Genomic DNA, 17485 nt, shown 5'->3' with positions numbered 1-17485 from the left:
TCTGCCCCAACCCCGCTTGCAAGCAGCTGCAGTGAGCCCTGTGTCGCCCGCTGTGCTGACTCAACGGTGTTCATCGAGGCCTCCCCGGTGGTGGTGACCCTGCCGGGCCCCATCCTCACCTCTTTCCCTCAGAGCACAGCCGTGGGATCCTCTCTGTCAGCTGCTGTTGGGAGCTCCCTCAGTGCCGGCGGGGTTCCCATCTCTTCTGGGGGCTCCCTTGGTCTGGGGGGGTCAGGGCTGTGTCTGCCTCCCCCCCGCTGCAGTCTGAACTGCTGAAGCCGGCGGATCATCCCCTTTGGAGCGGGACGGAACACGGGGACCCTGCAGCAGCAGGAGCATGCCCACGCCTTGCAGATGGGCTGGCTGACCTCTTCCACCTGGCAGGAGGGACCCATGCCCACTGCTCCTGGCTGCAGGGCAGGCCTCGCCCTGCCTCCTCTGGCTCTGCTTTGCTCTGAGCTCCTTGAGAAAGGGCTCATTCTCTTCTGCTTTGCTGAATCTCCTGCTGATGGGGGGAGGGTGCTGCAGTTAGGGACTGCTCTTGGTGGGCTGGGATTGCCAGCAGGTAGAGCAGAATGGGGAAAGGCAAGCGCTTTGTGTGGAGCTTGTCCTTGGGAAATGAGCCATTCTCTGTGCCTCCCTGAACCCTGCAGACGTGTTTCTTGGTCTCTGTTCTGTGCCACTGCATTTGCTCCTTCTCATTAAAGACTTTGCGCAGCATAGCTGGAGACTCGTGGTGGTTTGTTCTCCTCCTCTGTCAGTTACCCCCCCTGCTCTGCAAGGAAGAGCGCTGTCTTCTGTCGTGAGCTTTCCACCAGTTGTGGATAGAGCTCCCTGAACTGATACCAGAGCAACAAAAATAAGCAAGCAGGCAAGAGAGAGACCAAAAAGCCTTGGGGAAATGGGGTGTGAGTCTGTAGCCTTGTGAGCACAGCCCTCTGATGTCTCTCAGGGTCAGCCTTGGGTCCCACCATTGAAGACATTCAAGAGCTGATCTCATTTTTTTCTGCCGGTGTACCCAGCGCGTCTTGCATGTACGCTCAGGAAGCAGTGACTTTCCGCTGCCTGCCCTGAGTAACCCCTGGCAGAGGACAGAAGCAGGCTTATGAACTGGGCTCAGATGACAACACTTCCTGAGGTGGCAGCAAAAAATGGACACGTGTGCTCAGCCGAGGTGGGCAGGGCGCCTTCAGAAACATGCCGGGACAAGTTGCCTTTCTGAGCCTGAATCTCAGCCAGAGTCCTGGCATTTGGAAGTCAGGGTTATACCTCCTTTCCTTTTGGTGATGCACCTTGCTACTCACAGTTGATTAGGAGGAAAAAAGCACCGAAGCTGCTCAGCAGTAAACCAAGGCCTCCCACATGCAAGCATGCAGCCAAGAACAAAGAGATATCCAGTGTCGCTGTTTAGTTGCCCAGATGATGCGCCACTCTCCTCGATGCTGCGCCACCAAGACACTCACTGCTGCCTGAGGTGCACGAACTTTGGGGCAGGTGCACGTCTTCCCCTGACTGAATGCTGTTGCTTCTGCTTTCTGTCTTGCTCTAATGTGCTCCTGGCAGCAAGTGGAAAGCCTTCTGCAAGGTTTCCTTCCTCTGCAGGAGACCTGGACTTCTGCATCCCAAGTGCCCTTACAGGGACTCCACGGGTGTCATCGTGCAGCTCATTCCCATTTCTGCCCAGCCAGGAGATCTGCCAGCCCCACCAAAGGGACACCAAAGTCATTGAGGACTTGATTCATCCATCATACAAGGACAGGCTGGGAGAGCTGGGGTTGGTTAGCTGGGGGAAGGGAAGCCTGTGGGTACTGGAGAGTGGACAGGTGGATTAAAGAAGAGGACGCCATCCTCTTGTCAGTGGTGCCCAGTGCGAGGGCAAGAGGCGATTGACAGAGGTGCAAATACAAGAAATGCCACACATAGTAGCCCTGTTTTGCTGTGAGGGTGATTATAGACCAGTGCCCCAGTTGGTCATATGTGAATGTTAATACAGACCTTTTGAGAGGTCCTCTCAGCTGTTGTTTGTAAACTTCATATGAAAAACAGCCATTGCAACTCTCTCTTTCATGGGTGTTGTGCGAATAAAGTCCAGGCTATGGGTATGGCGTGAAAGGATGGAAGCGCTGGTTTTCAGGTCTGACGTAAGCAGTATGACTGCAAGGTGGGCTTAGGGTGGGCATTTCAGTAGGGAACAGAGCATGAGCAATCACAATCTCCCTCTTTGTAACTCCACTTACTGGTAGCATTGCTGATTGACAGACTGGGAAACTGTAAATACTGTGCCAACCTAAAGCCTCCATACAAGCCCACTGCCTAGAATGGCTTTTGACTGTCAGCACAGCAAAGAATGTTGCTTTATTTTCTTTAAGCAGCCCTGCAATGAGAGACTTGAGAAGCTTCACCCCCTTCAGGTAGAGAGTCTACTTGTGAGAGGCTCCTTGTCTTTTCCTTGGACCACAGCCTACAAGCTGCAAGAGAAATGAGGGCGTCTCAGTTCCCAGTTACCAGGAACATCTTCAAAACCAGTGCCAGTAAACTTCAGGGTGTCTGTGCAATGCCGGAGCCTGGACAGGGCAGGTCAGTGTCTCCAGGGTGACTTCAGATCAGACAGACAGGCCTTTGAACCATTACATAAAGAACAAACCTCCTCCCACCCCACACCCAAACCGCATACCTGGTCTCAGTGTGTCCCTTGACAACCACCGAGGCATTATTGATCTTCATGTGTACCGTGCCACAGCAGCATCCTTTTCCTGCCAGCTGCAGCTAGCAGCACCAGCAGTTCCAGGCCAAAAAAGCCTCTCTCCTGGCTCCTGTACCAGCACTGCAGTGAAGAGCCCAGCCTGGAGCCCTCCCGGCAGGCAGAAAGCACTGGTCTCAGTTGGTCTCAAGGCTGCGGAGAGGTGAAGGGGGCAACTTGAACCCTCAGGGGAAAGCTGGGTGCTATTTGAGCAGGAGAGGCTACCTGCAGAAGATATAAGGCACCCTGGAGCCAGGCTGAAGAGGCGTTTGGCAGCATTGGCCAGGAATAAAAAACACGCCAACTGCTTGGAAGGCAGCTCTGCTCACCACCGTACCTGCAACGCACCTGTGGGCAGTGCTGCCGTCTGCTCCTCCGGACCAGAGCCTGGCCTTTCTCCTGCTCCTCCACTTCACAGGCTGGCCGGCCTCCTCCTTCCAGCCCCCCGCGCACGCACACACTTCCTCAAGCCGCTCCTCCTGCTCACCCCTCAACCGTGACCACCTCCCACCCTTGTTCTGCATGCAGGCAGGCACTGCCACGTGTACCACCTCCACACCGACTCATGAACGACACTTTCCTGCTCCAGAGCCAAAGGGGAATCGCAGCTACTTTCATCTGGTGATGGAAATTATCGCTTTTGCAGGTCGTTTGGTATTTTGGTGCATGCTCAGGCATTGGACAATGCCTGCCAGAGCTGGCAAAAAGATCTAGACATACCTATTCCACCAAAACAAACTCTCTCCTGTCTCCCTCAAAGTCATCCACACCTCTCATTTATTCTCCCTTTGCCCCTCACACTTCTCCTCAGCCAGGCTCTTTCTCTCCCACTTGCCCTTTCTCTCCCACTCTCGCAAACCATTCCCTCTACACACCAACAACCTGCATGGCAGTCGTGGTCTTTGTTCAAGGGTTGACACCACCCTATGTCCCCAAGAGGCTGGAGGTGCCTCCTGGAGGTCACCATCTTCCCTGCAGCAGTGTCCCCACCCTACTGCTCACAGCAGGCTTGGAGACCCCCTCAGATAAATTTGAGAAGCCAAGTGGGGTCTAATAGCCTACCCCACAACCACCACCAGCCCTGGTTGTCTCTGCACAGCTGCCTTCCCTTCTTCCCTGGAAGCAGATGAGATAGATACCATCAGGGCAGTGAAAGCATCCCCCCGTGGCAGGATATCCCAGATGCCCAGCTGAGCGTAAAGCCCTGGGAGCTGCGGCTGTAGCCCCTGGGGTTACGCCTCTCAAGGCCTCTGGAAGCCTGTGCCAGGTGCCTGTTATGCTCAGTGCAGGTCCCAACTGCAGGGCTTCGAGTGGAGCATTGCCCTGAAACTCCCAGGGAGCCAGGTGTCACTGCACAGGGCATGTGATCAGCAGGGCAGAGAGGGCTGGAGCAGGTAGTTGTGGCCAAGTGGTGAAGGCGATGGACTAGAAATCCATTGGGGTTTCCCCGCGCAAGTTTGAATCCCGCCAACTAGGGGGCGCAGTCCCCTTTTGGGCTCCCTGCAATGGACCACGCTGCAGCCATGGGCCTCCAGCTACCTGCACAGGGCACCCCGTTGCCCACCACACTTGTTCTTGCCTCCCCCCAGAAACGCCTGCATGGATGGGAATTTCTTCTCCCCATTTACAAGGTGGGCAAGTCAGGTGAAGAGAAAGGGCCAGTAAGAAGTCCACTTTTGTTGGTTGTTGAGCAGAACTCAAGCAGCTGACCTCATCACATATCCCAAGCAGCACAGCCCCACCACATCAGCTGTCTTCCCCACACCTGACACTACAGCTGCTGTGGTGAGTTGACCTTGACTGGCCTCCAGGTGCCCACCAAGCTGCTCTATCACTCCTCCTCGTCAACTGGACAGGGGGTGAGAAAATATAACGAAAGGTGCATGAGTTGAGATAAGGGCAGGGAGATCATTCACCAGTTACCATCATGGGCAAAACAGACTCAACTTGGGGAAATGAATTCAATTTATTACCAATCAAATCAGAGTAGAACAATGAGAAATAGAAACAAATCTTGAAACACCTTGCCCCCACCCCTCCCTTCTTCCCAGGCTCAACTTCACTTCTGATTTCTCTGCCTCCTCCCCCCGAGCAGCACAGAGCATGGGGAATGGGGGTTGTGGTCAGTTCATCACACGTTGTCTCTGCTGCTCCTTCCTCCTCGCTTTCTTCCCCTGCTCCAGCATGGGGTCCCACCCACAGGAGACAGTCCTCCATGAACTTCTCCAATGCAGGTCCTTCCCACGGGCTGCAGTTCTTCACAAACTCCTCCAGCATGGGTCCTTTCCATGGGGGTGCAGTCCTTCAGGAACGGAGTGCTCCAGCGTGGGTCCCCCACAGGCTCACAAGTCCTGCCAGAAAACCTGCTCCAGAGTGGGCTCCTCTCTCCACGGGGTCACAGGTCCTGCCAAGAGCCTCCTCCATCACGGGCTCTCCACGGGGTCACAGCCTCCTTTGGGCACATCCACCTGCTGCGGCGTCGGGTCCTCCACGGGCTGCAAGTGGATATCTGCTCCACCGTGGACCTCCATGGGCTGCAAGGGGGACAGCCTGCTTCACCATGGTGTTCACCGCGGGCTGCAGGGGAACCTGCTCTGGTGCCTGGAGCACCTCCTGCCCCTCCTTCTTCACTGACCTTGGTGCCCGCAGAGTTGTTTCTCTCACACGTTCTCACTCCTCTCTTGCGGCTGCTGTTGCACAGCAGTTTTTCCCCCCCTTCTTAAATATGTTATCACAGAGGCGCTACCACCATCACTGATTGGCTCAGCTTTGGCCAGTGGCGGGTTGGTCTTGGAGCTGGCTGGCATTGGCTCTATTGTACATGGGGGAATCTTCTGGCATCTTCTCACAGAAGCCAACCCTGCAGCCCCCCTACTACCAAAACTTTGCCATGCAAACTCAATACAGCTACTAATCTCCAAACAGAGTCTGCACAAGGTGGCCCTCATTGCTAACGAAGGAGGGATAACGCCTCATGGATTTGAGATCTTGCCTGGGGTCCTGGCGGTATTCGGCCTGAGCCGTCCCCAGCCCTTGCACACATGGACAACCTTTCCCAGGGGACTTTCCCAAATTTAGCTTAAGGATGAGATGATGAGGGGAGGGTCTATCCTGTCTCCTCCTCTTCTGGGAAAGATGTGGAAGTGCAAAAGAGGACATGGTGGTGACTGTGGCATCAGGAGACCATCCCCTGCCATCACAGACCCTGATGGGTTGGCTCTCTCACAGCACCCGAGAGCAAGAGGGGCTGCTGGTAGCCTGCCTGGGTGCTGCAGCACCTAAAGGAAAAGGGAAACCCTGAGGGGCACATGCAGAGAGAGCCTGGACAAAGAGAAGGAAGGAGAGAAGGAGAGAAAAGCCCATTGCTTGGTGCATGGTCCGATCCCCGCAGGCATGCCACTGAGGGTCGCCAAAGCAGCGCAAGGGGAAAAAGACGCTCAGAGAGATTGTCAGCATGGATGAAGAAAGAAAGGGGCAATGAAGAGTGCACCTGGAGCTGAGCCAGGGACCTCCTGATCTGCAGTCAAATTCTCTGCCCTGAGCAGTAGCCCCTGTAGCAGGCAGGCTACACTCCCCACACTCATATCTGCACCCACATCCCAGCCCTCTCCATCCCGCTTTTGCTTTTGTCTCCTCTGCCTGGTTGCTGCATGCTTTGGCCTGTGGATGGGAGAGGGAACCAGCAGACAGAGCACAAACATGCAGCCCTCAGCATTTCCACCTTGTCGCTCGTCCTCACCAACAGGATCTACCAGCTCAGCCAGCTCAGAGCCTTCCTTGAACACCTCACAGGAGCTAAGGCTGGTGAGCACCCTCTTGGGCTGGGCCGTCCCTGCCCTGGGGCGAGTGGAAACCACCTCCACTCCCAGCAGTGTTGGGCAGGACAGGAATGGCACCAGGCACGGAGAGGATGGGTTTCTCTGGCTCTCTGGCAGGCTGCGTGGTGGTGGGCGCAGCCCTCAGCTGTCAGGGAGCAGCAAGTGAGGGGCTGTGCCAGGAAGGAGGACAAGCCAGGAGCTGTGGGGGAGCACGGCACAACACAGCCCAGGCAGGGCGAGGCCCACACAGCTGGTGTGAAACGCAAGGCGCTAGCAGCTATGCAACTTGCTTAGAGGAACGAACACTGCCTAGGACTAAGAGCTTTTCGCTCAGGGTGACCTGAAGACCTACCTTAAACCAGCTCTCACTGTCTGAGAACACCCCATACCAATAACAAAACAATAGGAGATTTCTCTTTCAGAAAAACTTCAGGCATGTAACCATGGCCAGAACAGCAATCGACCTGAATCTGGTATAAAACCACTCCACCTGCTCGGGACATTTCTTTAGAACAGTGAAGGTTAAAACCCCACTGAGAACTGACTTTTACAGTGGACACAGTCCCGCAGCCCCCTGGGAGCTGGATTTCCAAGCAGGGTTGCGGCCCTCATGCGCTTGCTGGAGAGCAACTCCTCTCCACCCTGCAAAGCAACACGGCTTCCCCCTTGCTCCGGGGTCTCCTTCAGCGCCTGCAGAGCCAGCTCAGGTGGTCAAAGAGAAAGTCCCCATCCGGGTTGGTGGGCAGGAGATGTGGGCAGAAGGGCAAAGCGAGGCCCTTGCGCAATCCACCCCAGGCCCACTGCCACTGAGCTTCCCAGGGAGACAGTTTTCCGGCCCGGGCGAGGCCACAGGAGGGCAAAGAGGCTTGAGCACAAGCATTGGTGCTGGCAGTGCCAGGGAGGGTCAGGCAGGGCTGGGGGAGGTCTCAGCTAAAGTGCTGGCGGGAGCAGAGCGGCGCAGCGGAAGTGTGCTGGGCCCATAACCCAGAGGTATAGCTTTTTATATCCAAACACTTCCTGGTCCAAAGGAAGTGGACAGTCCATCAGAGGGAGATCTGAGAACATGTGGGCATGACAGCGTCAAAAGATGGCCGTCAGGCTATCACAAAGCAGTATGAGAACCCATGGGGAATGATGCTGTCAAAAGTTGCCTCTTCCCTGTAGTTAGTGAGTGGGGGCTTCCTTGCCTGATGTGTTTCTGGGTACACGGGTAGGCTTGCCTGGTCCTGACAGCCAACCCACAGGTCTGCCTGAGAGCAGGTGGGTATGATGGGGTTAAGAAATGGCTGTCAGCCAATCACAGAGCACTATGAAAACACCTTGGTTATGGTGCTTAATAAAATGGCAGCTGAAAGAAAGTGGCGCCTTCCGTGTACGTAGGGGAAGGTACTTCCTGGTCAGATGTACTTCCAGGTAAATGGGAAGGGGCAGCTAGTCCTGCCAGCCAATCACAACAGACCACGTGACAGGTAGAGGGGAGTAAATTTAAAGGAAAGAGTACACTTGGCTGCCTGCTTGGGGGTTGAGTCCAAGGGGCCTATATTGCCAGAAGTGGAGGGCAGGGCCCCTGTCACTTCTTATCTGGGGTAGAAGTTCTCCCTCTACTATTGACAGCAATCGCTCCAAGTGATCAGTGATGTGAAGGTGACCAGATTGCTGCTGAGGGATTTGCCATGGGGAACAGGGATATGACCCACTCTGGGCCAGCTGGCATGGCGATTTACCAAAGCAATCATCATCCGCCAAAGCCAGTTGCTGCACAAGGCAGATTTTAGCCAAGGAATAGTAGAGTCCTGCGTCATAAAAATTTGCAGCTGGCCCGTGCTGACCGAGGAGAGAGACCAGGTCACAAAGTATAGAATTACAAGAGTCAATATGTATCCATGTGCATGAGGTGGCCCAGCCAAATTAGGGGCACCCCAAATGTAGTTTTACACGGAGTACTTACACCCTTCAAATGTTGAGGTACAACGCGACTTGACTAATCACTAAGACCCACATTACTCACAAGTTGCAACAAGGCTAATGCCAGCTATGTTTGTGGGAAAAGAAGTGACAGGGGGCGCAGAGGAGCTCTGGAAGAGCTACACTAGAGATAGTGACCTCTGCGACAGTGAGAGTACTCAGAAGTTGACGGGACAAGGCCCGGAGCCTGCTGAGGAAACTGTGAAGTTTGGCGTGTTCAGAATAGGAGGTTGGCCCAGAGGACTTCCAGTGGTGCCTTCCAACCCTCATTATTCTGGGGTGCACTGAGTCTCGTGGGCCACCAAAAAGGCCACCAAAAGGCAATGCCTTGGAAGGCAGCAGCGGCACGAGATTGCACAGAAGCAGCAGTTGTTTCAGGAATGGTGCTACAACGTGTGGAAATGCCCTTGCAGAAGGCAGCACCTTGGGAGGAATGAGGCTATGAGCCTGAGGCTGGGCCACTGTGTCCACTGAAGTCCACAGCATGATGACTGATATTTGCCTGGGGCTCAGTGTTTTTCCCAACTCTTCCACATCACGGTGACTCCCAGGTGCTCTGGGAGACTGATCCAATCTCCCTTTGTAGATTGAAATGCATGGAATGGGCCACCCTATCCCTGACCCAGGAAAAAAGGTATGTGAGCTTCTGGGTCTTTGTCCTGAGCCTCTTCTCAAAAGCAGGCCATCCAGCGCTTTGGCCTGTGGTATGCCCTTGCTGAGTAAAACAGGTCCATTTGGGTGTGGGCCTCTTTCAGGGAAGGATGTGGGCACCTCTTTGATCACCCTCCTATGCCTCGATTTGCCTGTTTCCAAAAGGTTCCCCACTTCCCAAGCTGAGCCCAGACCCCTGGTTGGAAGAATCGTGAAAGCTTGGTCAAGTCATCAAGGGACGTGTCTGTGGAGATGCAAGGGAGAGATCATTTGAGAGACACTGGTCTGAATCTCTAGCCTTCTTTTGCTCGTTATGGATCTGCCTTCGATCCATGGCTCGAGGTTAGAAAAAAAAGGCTGTGGCAGAGCCTGATAGGCTTAAGGAAGGTCCTTGTGGCCCTCACTCCGGCCCGCAAGCGGCTTCCCTCAAGACGCAAACGGTCCTTCCCTGCCCTTGAGTTTCGCCCAACATCTCCGACCATCTCCTGTGGGCCCTCGATGACCCGTATGGAGAGGCATGCCCCCCAGCGTTCGCCTGACTCTGTGCACTGCAAGCCCTTGAGAGTTGACTTGGGCTGTCCTTCATGAGCAGCGGGGCTCTGGGACACAGCATAAAAGCCTGCGCTGCTCCAGGCTCTGCATCCCCCTCTCTTGCCTCCCTTTCCACAAGGAACAAGGTAAGCCTGAGTCTGCTCCCTCTGTCCCTGTGGGCTGAACTGCTGTCATGGTGGGCTCCTCAGGTTGATACTTGGGCTGCCTCGGCTTGGCCCTGCAATAGAACTGTCGAAGGGCTGTCACCTCTTTCCCTTTTGACGGTGGTGGCTGTGGAGAGCTGGGAAGAGGGGGGTTCTTTCAAGCAGAAGGGGATCAGTGGGGCTCAGCTGCAGGGAGGTCTGCCCACCAGAATTTGTGCTTTCAGCAGATGGTTGCTTAGCAAATGGCCAAGTGTTCCCTCTCTGCTCTGTGTTTCAACTTTGCCTCCCTCACCGAGAGATGTCCTCCACACCCCTGCAGCACCTCTGGCCCCAACCCCACTTGCAAGCAGCTGCAGTGAGCCCTGTGTCGCCCGCTACGCTGACTCGACGGTGGCCATCCAGGCCTCCCTGGTGGTGGTGACCCTGCCAGGCCCCATCCTCACCTCTTTTCCTCCGAGCACAGCTGTGGGATCTTCTCTGTCAGCTGCTGTTGGGAGCTCCCTCAGTGCCGGGGGGGGGGGGTGTCCCATTTTTTCTGGGGTCTCCACTGGTCGGGGGGAGATGCTGTCCTGCCACTGGAGGAGGGACGTCCCTTCTGGGGCTGAGACAGTGGTTCTCCAAGCAATGGAGGGTGTTCCTGGGGCTCTGCCCAGGCTCAGTGGTCTCACCCAGCACTCGGGGAGCCAGGGGGCCGTGTGGGCCAGTGCAGGCAGCTTCATTGCTCCGGGCATTTTGTCCTTGGTTACCTTCCTGGCAGCACTGCCTGCTGGGTCAGCCGTGGTCCCCAGCCTGTTTGCTTCCCCAAGGTCATGGTAACTGCTCCTACCACAGGAGCCTCCGATGCTGCTCCTCCCTGCAGGATGTTTTGTATCCCCCTTACAGGCTTCATTGGGAGCCAGAGATCTCCCAGAGCTCCCCAGCCCCTGGGAGCTGCAGCTCAGGCCATGCTGACCCACACAGGAGGCCAGGTAATTCCCTGGTCCTGCACTCCCAAGGTCTTTCTGGCTGAGGGTAGGCCTTGGCAAGCCAGAGAGCCACCTTCACACAGCGGAAGCTGCAGTCAGGTGCCCCCTCACCTTCTCTTCTCCAGGCTGAACAAACCCAGCTCCCTCAGCATCTTCCCCAGTCACCACGTGCTCCAGCATGCTCTGATAACACCTTGTGCACGACCCCTCTTCCTCTTCCTGTGCGCACTGCAAGACCTCTTCTGTGGCTCATACTTCCTGACTGTGGTCCTTCTGAAGAATGCCACCAGTGCTCATGCAATCTGTGGCGGGATTGCGTGAGGATGTCTCAGTCCTGTCAGCATTGTTGGAGAGAAATGCCCCAGAGCCTGTGATGTCCCTGTTGGCCTCTTACTGGTGGGCCTTTACTCCCCCCCGCCCTTCCTCCCACTGGTGCTGTCCATGTTTGCTGGCGAGGAACTGCCAGTTCAGGGAAACTTTCTGGGTTGAAACCCTGCTGGTCAATGCCACATCCTGGATTGGCACCTATAGTATGTGCCACCGGGCCTGAAAGAGGGAAAGATGCTTCTCAGGGACTCTGCAGCTTGAGGAACAGAGGGCAGGGGAGGTCCCTGGTGACTAACGAGAGGGAAAAGTTGCCCCAGTCTCCAAAAATGGGGAAGAACCAAGGCAGGAGTGACTGCCACGAGGAGCTTGCTTACGCTCATCAGGCTCTACCACGGCCTGGCTGTGTGATCAAAGAGATGCCTGTGTTCTTCCCCAAAAGAGACCCACACCCAAACTGACCTGTTTTGCTCAGCAAGGGCATCCCACAGGCCAAAGGCCTGATGGCCTGTTTTTGAGGAGGGACGCAGGGCAGGGAGCCAAAAGCTCATGGCCCTTTTTCCTGGGTCAGGGATAGGGTGGCCCATTCCATGCATTTCAATCTACAAAGGGACATTGGATCAGTCTCCCAGAGCACCTGGGAGTCACCGTGATGTGGAAGACTTGGGAAAAACCCTGAACTCCTGGCAAACATGAGTCACCCTGCTGTGGAATTCAGTGGACACGGTGCCCTCGTCTCAGGCATGCCAGGCATACCAGAGCCCATAGCCCCAAAGTGCCGCTTTCCTCAAGACCATTTCCTCAGGTGTTAGCACCATTCCTGAAACAACTGGTACTTCTGTGCAATCTCGTGCCACTTCTGCCGTCCAAGGCATAGCCTTTTGCTGCCTGCTCAGGGGCCCATGAGACTCAGTGCACCCCAGAATAATGTGGGATGGATCATTTCCCCAGGTTTTCTGGGCCAACCTCCTGCTCTGAGCAGACCAAGCTTCCCAGTTACCTCAGAAGACTCCCGTCAACTTCTGAGCACTGCCACTGTCGGAGAGGTCACTGTCTCTTGCGCAGCTCTTCCAGGACTACACCGCACCCTCTGTCACTTCTTTTCCCACAATGACAGACGGTATTTCCCTTGTTGCAACTTGTCTCTTGTCCTTTTGCAGTGCACCTCTCCGGAGAGTTTGGCTCCATCTCTCTGTGTCCCAGCACAGCTTCCACTGCAAATCCCCGAGGGAGCCTTTACTCCTAATCCTGGTATTTACTTCCCGTCCATCTCCAGACCTTACCCCATAACCCTGGAATCTTCTCACCAGTGCTGGCACCCTCACTGTCATCTCCTGGTAGCCCACTTGTGGGCCTGGGAGGCTCAGCTGTGAGAGCCCCTGGCTGGTAGGGTGGGGACCAGGCCTCCTTTCACCAAGCCCCTGCTCAGATGAAAGCATACCTGTTTGGTGGATACATGGTTGGAGTGGGTCATCTCAAAAGCTCCTTTCCAAGACAAGCTCATTCATGAAAGCTGATGGGAAGGATCGTTGCCCTTCCCTTGCCACTGCAGGGGCCACATCTGGATTGGTGTGCCCATTTTGGTTTGATGCAAGCTGAAGGTTCCTGGCCAACACCTCACACACGCACACACAAACACAGACCCCCACAAAAAGAGGAGAGCACAGTCACACAGAAATGGGCTAGGAATAATGTAATGAAAAAAACAATCAATCACCTTCATGTTCTTCATTTGTCTGGAGAGGGTTTCCAGGATGAGTTGCTCCTGCCCCTTCCCAGGGATCGAGGTGAGGCTGAGCAGCCTCTGGTTTCCCAAGTCCTCCTTCATGCCCTTCTGGAAGACAGGAGTGGCATTGACTTCTTCCAGGCCTCAGGAACCTCTCCCAGTTGCCATCACCCTTCAAAGACAATCCTCTTCCAGAAGTCCTCCTTGTCTGAGTGCTTGTCACGAGTTGTCAGCACAAAGACAGCATGGGTATCTGCAGGTGAGCTCCCTGCTACCTGAGTACCTGAGTGGCCAGAAGCTAGAACATGGCTTAGATGTTGACTGTGAGGTCGCATCTGGCTCCGCAGGCCATGTGCAGGAACATGGCTTGCGCTAGGTGCTTGTGTTCCTGGTAAGCAGCAGCGTGCACATTTTGGGCTATGTGCTGGTGAGTTCCCTTCTACCTCATTGCTTGCTAGGCCAGCAGCAGGCGTGTGGTTTGCATTTTGATTTTAAGGTCACTTCTGTCTCTGCAGGTGATGGGCCAGAGTAGGCTCAGGGCAGCCCTAGGTGCTTGTGAAGTTGCTTGTGCCTGAATACTTGGTAGGAAAGAAGGAGGCACATGGCTTGGATGCTGATTGCAAGGTCACTGGTACCTGAGTAGCAGATGGGCCAGTGAGAGGAAAGTTCCAGGCAAGTGAAGAACTGCAGCCTCCCAACGGCGACAGGAGGTCGTGTAAGGATGGAGCCAGACTCTCCGGAGAGGTGCACTGCGAGAGGGCAAGATCAAAGCTAACAAGTTGCAACAAGGGAAATGCCAGCTGTCTGTGTGGGAAAAGAAGTGACAGGGGGCATGGTGCAGCCCTGGAAGAGCTGCCCAAGAGACAGTGACCTCTCCGACAGAGGCAGTGTTCAGAAGTCGATGAAGGCCCAGAGCTTCCTGAGGTGTATGGGAAGTTTAGTCTGCTTGGAGCCCGAAGTCGTCCCAGAGAACATCCAGAGGTCCCTTCTAACCTTCATTATTCTGGGGTGCACTGAGTCTCATGGGCCCTTGATCAGCCACTGAAAGGCAATGCCTTGGAAGGCAGCAGCAGCGTGAGATTCCATAGAAGCAGCAGTTGTTTCAGAAATGGTGCTACAATGTGTGGAAATGCCCTTGAAGAAAGCAGCCCTGTGGGAGGAATGAGGCTGTGAGCTCTGTTATCCCCGACACGCCTGAGGCTGGGGCACCGTGTCCACTGAAGTCCACAGCACAATGACTCATGTTTGCCGGGAGTTCAGGGTTTTTCCCAACTCTGCCACATCACAATGACTCCCAGGTGCTCTGGGACACTGATCCGATGTCCATTTGTAGTTTGAAATGCATGGAATGGGCCACCCCATCCCTGACCCAGGAAAAAGAGCTGCGAGCTTTTGGCTCCCTGCCCTGCGCCTCTTCTCAAAAGGAGGCCATCCAGGCCTTTGGCCTTTGAGATGCCCTTGCTGAGCAAAACAGAGCCACTTGGGGGTGGGTCTCTTTCAGGGAAGGAGGCAGGCATCTCTTTGATCACCCTCCTATGCCTTGATTTGCTTCTTTCCAACAGGTTCGCCACTTCCCAAGCTGAGCCCAGACCCCTGGTTGGAAGAAGCATGAGGGCCTGGTCAAGTAGTTCAGGGACATGGCTATGGAGATCCCATGGAGAAGTCACTTGAAAGAGACCAGCCTTGGAGAAGTCACTTGAAAGAGACCTGCCTGACTCTCTGGTCTGCTCTTCATCGTTATGAATCTGCCTATGAATCTGCCTATGAATCTCCCTGGGCTTGTGGGCATTACAAACAGGCTGTGGCAGAGCCTGATGGGCGTATGCAAGGTCTTTGTGGCTGTCACTCCTGCCCGCAAGGGGCTTCCCTACAGCCCACAATGATCCTTCTTTGACATTGAGCTTTGCCACATCCCTGGAGAGCTGCGTCTCTTCTCCCACGTGTGATTGTGCAATCTTGACCGTCTACCTGAACTTACTCCACAGTCTCCCAATGACCCGCGGGGAGAAATGTCTGCCAGGGTTAGCCTGAGTGCCTGCACTGAAAGCACCTGAGAGCTAACGCGAGGTGTCCCCCATAGCTGAATTTCACCGTGACTGGTGGCCACACTTACCATGAAGGGGGAAATGGGACAATGGCAATCTGTATGACGCAAACCCACTTAAAAACTCATTCTACACTAGCCCGAGACCTCTGAGTTAATTGGCTTATGAAGCTGGGACACTGATGAATTGTTTCGACGTTCGGTGGGGGCCGTGTGGGCCAGTGCAGGCAGCTTCATTGCTCCGGGCATTTTGTCCTTGGTTACCTTCCTGGCAGCACTGCCTGCTGGGTCAGCCGTGGTCCCCAGCCTGTTTGCTTCCCCAAGGTCATGGTAACTGCTCCTACCACAGGAGCCTCCGATGCTGCTCCTCCCTGCAGGATGTTTTGTATCCCCCTTACAGGCTTCATTGGGAGCCAGAGATCTCCCAGAGCTCCCCAGCCCCTGGGAGCTGCAGCTCAGGCCATGCTGACCCACACAGGAGGCCAGGTAATTCCCTGGTCCTGCACTCCCAAGGTCTTTCTGGCTGAGGGTAGGCCTTGGCAAGCCAGAGAGCCACCTTCACACAGCGGAAGCTGCAGTCAGGTGCCCCCTCACCTTCTCTTCTCCAGGCTGAACAAACCCAGCTCCCTCAGCATCTTCCCCAGTCACCACGTGCTCCAGCATGCTCTGATAACACCTTGTGCACGACCCCTCTTCCTCTTCCTGTGCGCACTGCAAGACCTCTTCTGTGGCTCATACTTCCTGACTGTGGTCCTTCTGAAGAATGCCACCAGTGCTCATGCAATCTGTGGCGGGATTGCGTGAGGATGTCTCAGTCCTGTCAGCATTGTTGGAGAGAAATGCCCCAGAGCCTGTGATGTCCCTGTTGGCCTCTTACTGGTGGGCCTTTACTCCCCCCCGCCCTTCCTCCCACTGGTGCTGTCCATGTTTGCTGGCGAGGAACTGCCAGTTCAGGGAAGCTTTCTGGGTTGAAACCCTGCTGGTCAATGCCACATCCTGGATTGGCACCTATAGTATGTGCCACCGGGCCTGAAAGAGGGAAAGATGCTTCTCAGGGACTCTGCAGCTTGAGGAACAGAGGGCAGGGGAGGTCCCTGGTGACTAACGAGAGGGAAAAGTTGCCCCAGTCTCCAAAAATGGGGAAGAACCAAGGAAAGGTGATGATAAACTGGAGCAAGTTCAGCAGAGGATCCTGAGGGTAGTCAGGGGCCGGGGGCTCTGGCCTCGTGAGGAGGGGCTGAGGACCCAAGGCTTGCTTAGCTGGGAGAAGAAAAGGCTTTGCGGGGATCTGCAAAGGAGCCTCCCAGTGCCTACAAGGAGGTCACTGCAATGGCCGGAGGATGAGAGCCATGGTCCCAAATTGAATAGTTTGCGGCAGGCTACACAAACAAAAATGATCACCCTGAGGGTGCCTAAGCATGGGAACAGGGGCCCAGAGAGGCCGCGAAATGTCTGTCCTCAAAGTATTGTATGACCCAAAAGGACAAAGCACTGATCAGGTGGTGTGAGCCTGCTTGAAGCAGGAGGATGCCCTCTCTGACTCCCTGAAATGCCTTCCAAGCAGAAGGGTTGTTGGAGGGTAAAGTGGAAACAGGGAGAGAGGATTTTGTGGGTGAGTGTTTGAAGGATGTCCAAAGAGCCGCATTTATAGGCGAGAGGCATGCAGCATGTGAGTTTTGGTTTTGTCCATAGGAGGTGGGACATGCAACAAGACCTGGTCAGCAGGCTGAGGGAAGGAGGCCAAGAGAGAGAAGCCATGAAGGAGGCCACCAAGAGAGAAGAGCCCATCAGGAGTGGGACTCGAACCCGTGCTTCCCAGGGAGACTGCTAAGGGACTGCTAAGACTTCCCAGGGAGACTGCTAAGCCTTCACTTAGCCATCCTTATCCACTGCTGCTGTCACTGCTGCTGCCACTCCTCCGCCTGCAGCTGCCAGAGCCAGCCTGCCTCTGCCAGCCTCCTCCTGGCACGGCTGCAGGGGGAGCTGGCACCTGGGAGCACCCATGCCCTGCTCCCACCAAGGGGTGCTGACAGGTGACCGCAGCACCTCCAGGCACTTCAGACCACGCGGAACAGGCATACCCAGCGCAGGGGCAGCACACTTCTGATGCGTCTCGCAAAGGCCAAGGCAATCCTTCATGGGAGCAACTAAAGGAACCATCAGCAAATTGTGGCTCTGCACATGCCAGCATCCTGTCAAGGGACTCCAGGCACACGTGTACCTTCCCCATGTCTTCCTCCATTCCCTCCAGAGCCTGAAGAAATAGGAAGACAAACACTGGCTGGGAAGCCTCCAGCTCCTCCAGTGCAGAGCCTGGCCTGCCTCCTGCTCCTCCACTTCCCAGTCTTGCCTGCTTCCTGTTCCTTCAGTTTACAAATTGGCCTGCTTCCTCCTCCCAGTCCCCTTCAAACACACTACCTCAAGCTGCTGGGGTATGAGTGTGTTTCCGTGCGTGCGAGATAAAAAGGGCTTGTGGATCCTGGAGGAGAGGAGGCAAGGAGGGGAGAAGGGGACAGAACTGCTGTCGCTCAGCAGCTACAGGAGGTTATGGAAAGGA

The 17485-nt window shown here is 55.3% G+C and overlaps 1 non-coding gene across 1 annotated transcript; it reads left to right on the top strand.

Annotated features, from left to right (window-relative positions):
• The first annotated feature begins 4134 nt into the window (after positions 1-4134).
• TRNAS-AGA (transfer RNA serine (anticodon AGA)) lies at positions 4135-4216 on the top strand. Its single transcript has one exon. It is a non-coding gene; the product is annotated as a tRNA-Ser (tRNA).
• The last annotated feature ends 13269 nt before the right edge of the window (positions 4217-17485 follow it).

The sequence above is a fragment of the Mycteria americana genome, chromosome 6, assembly GCF_035582795.1.
Source record: "Mycteria americana isolate JAX WOST 10 ecotype Jacksonville Zoo and Gardens chromosome 6, USCA_MyAme_1.0, whole genome shotgun sequence".
Classification (NCBI taxonomy): Eukaryota; Metazoa; Chordata; class Aves; order Ciconiiformes; family Ciconiidae; genus Mycteria; species Mycteria americana.
The sequence above is the reverse complement of the archived record's forward strand: the minus strand, read 5'-3'. Positions and strand labels throughout refer to the sequence as shown.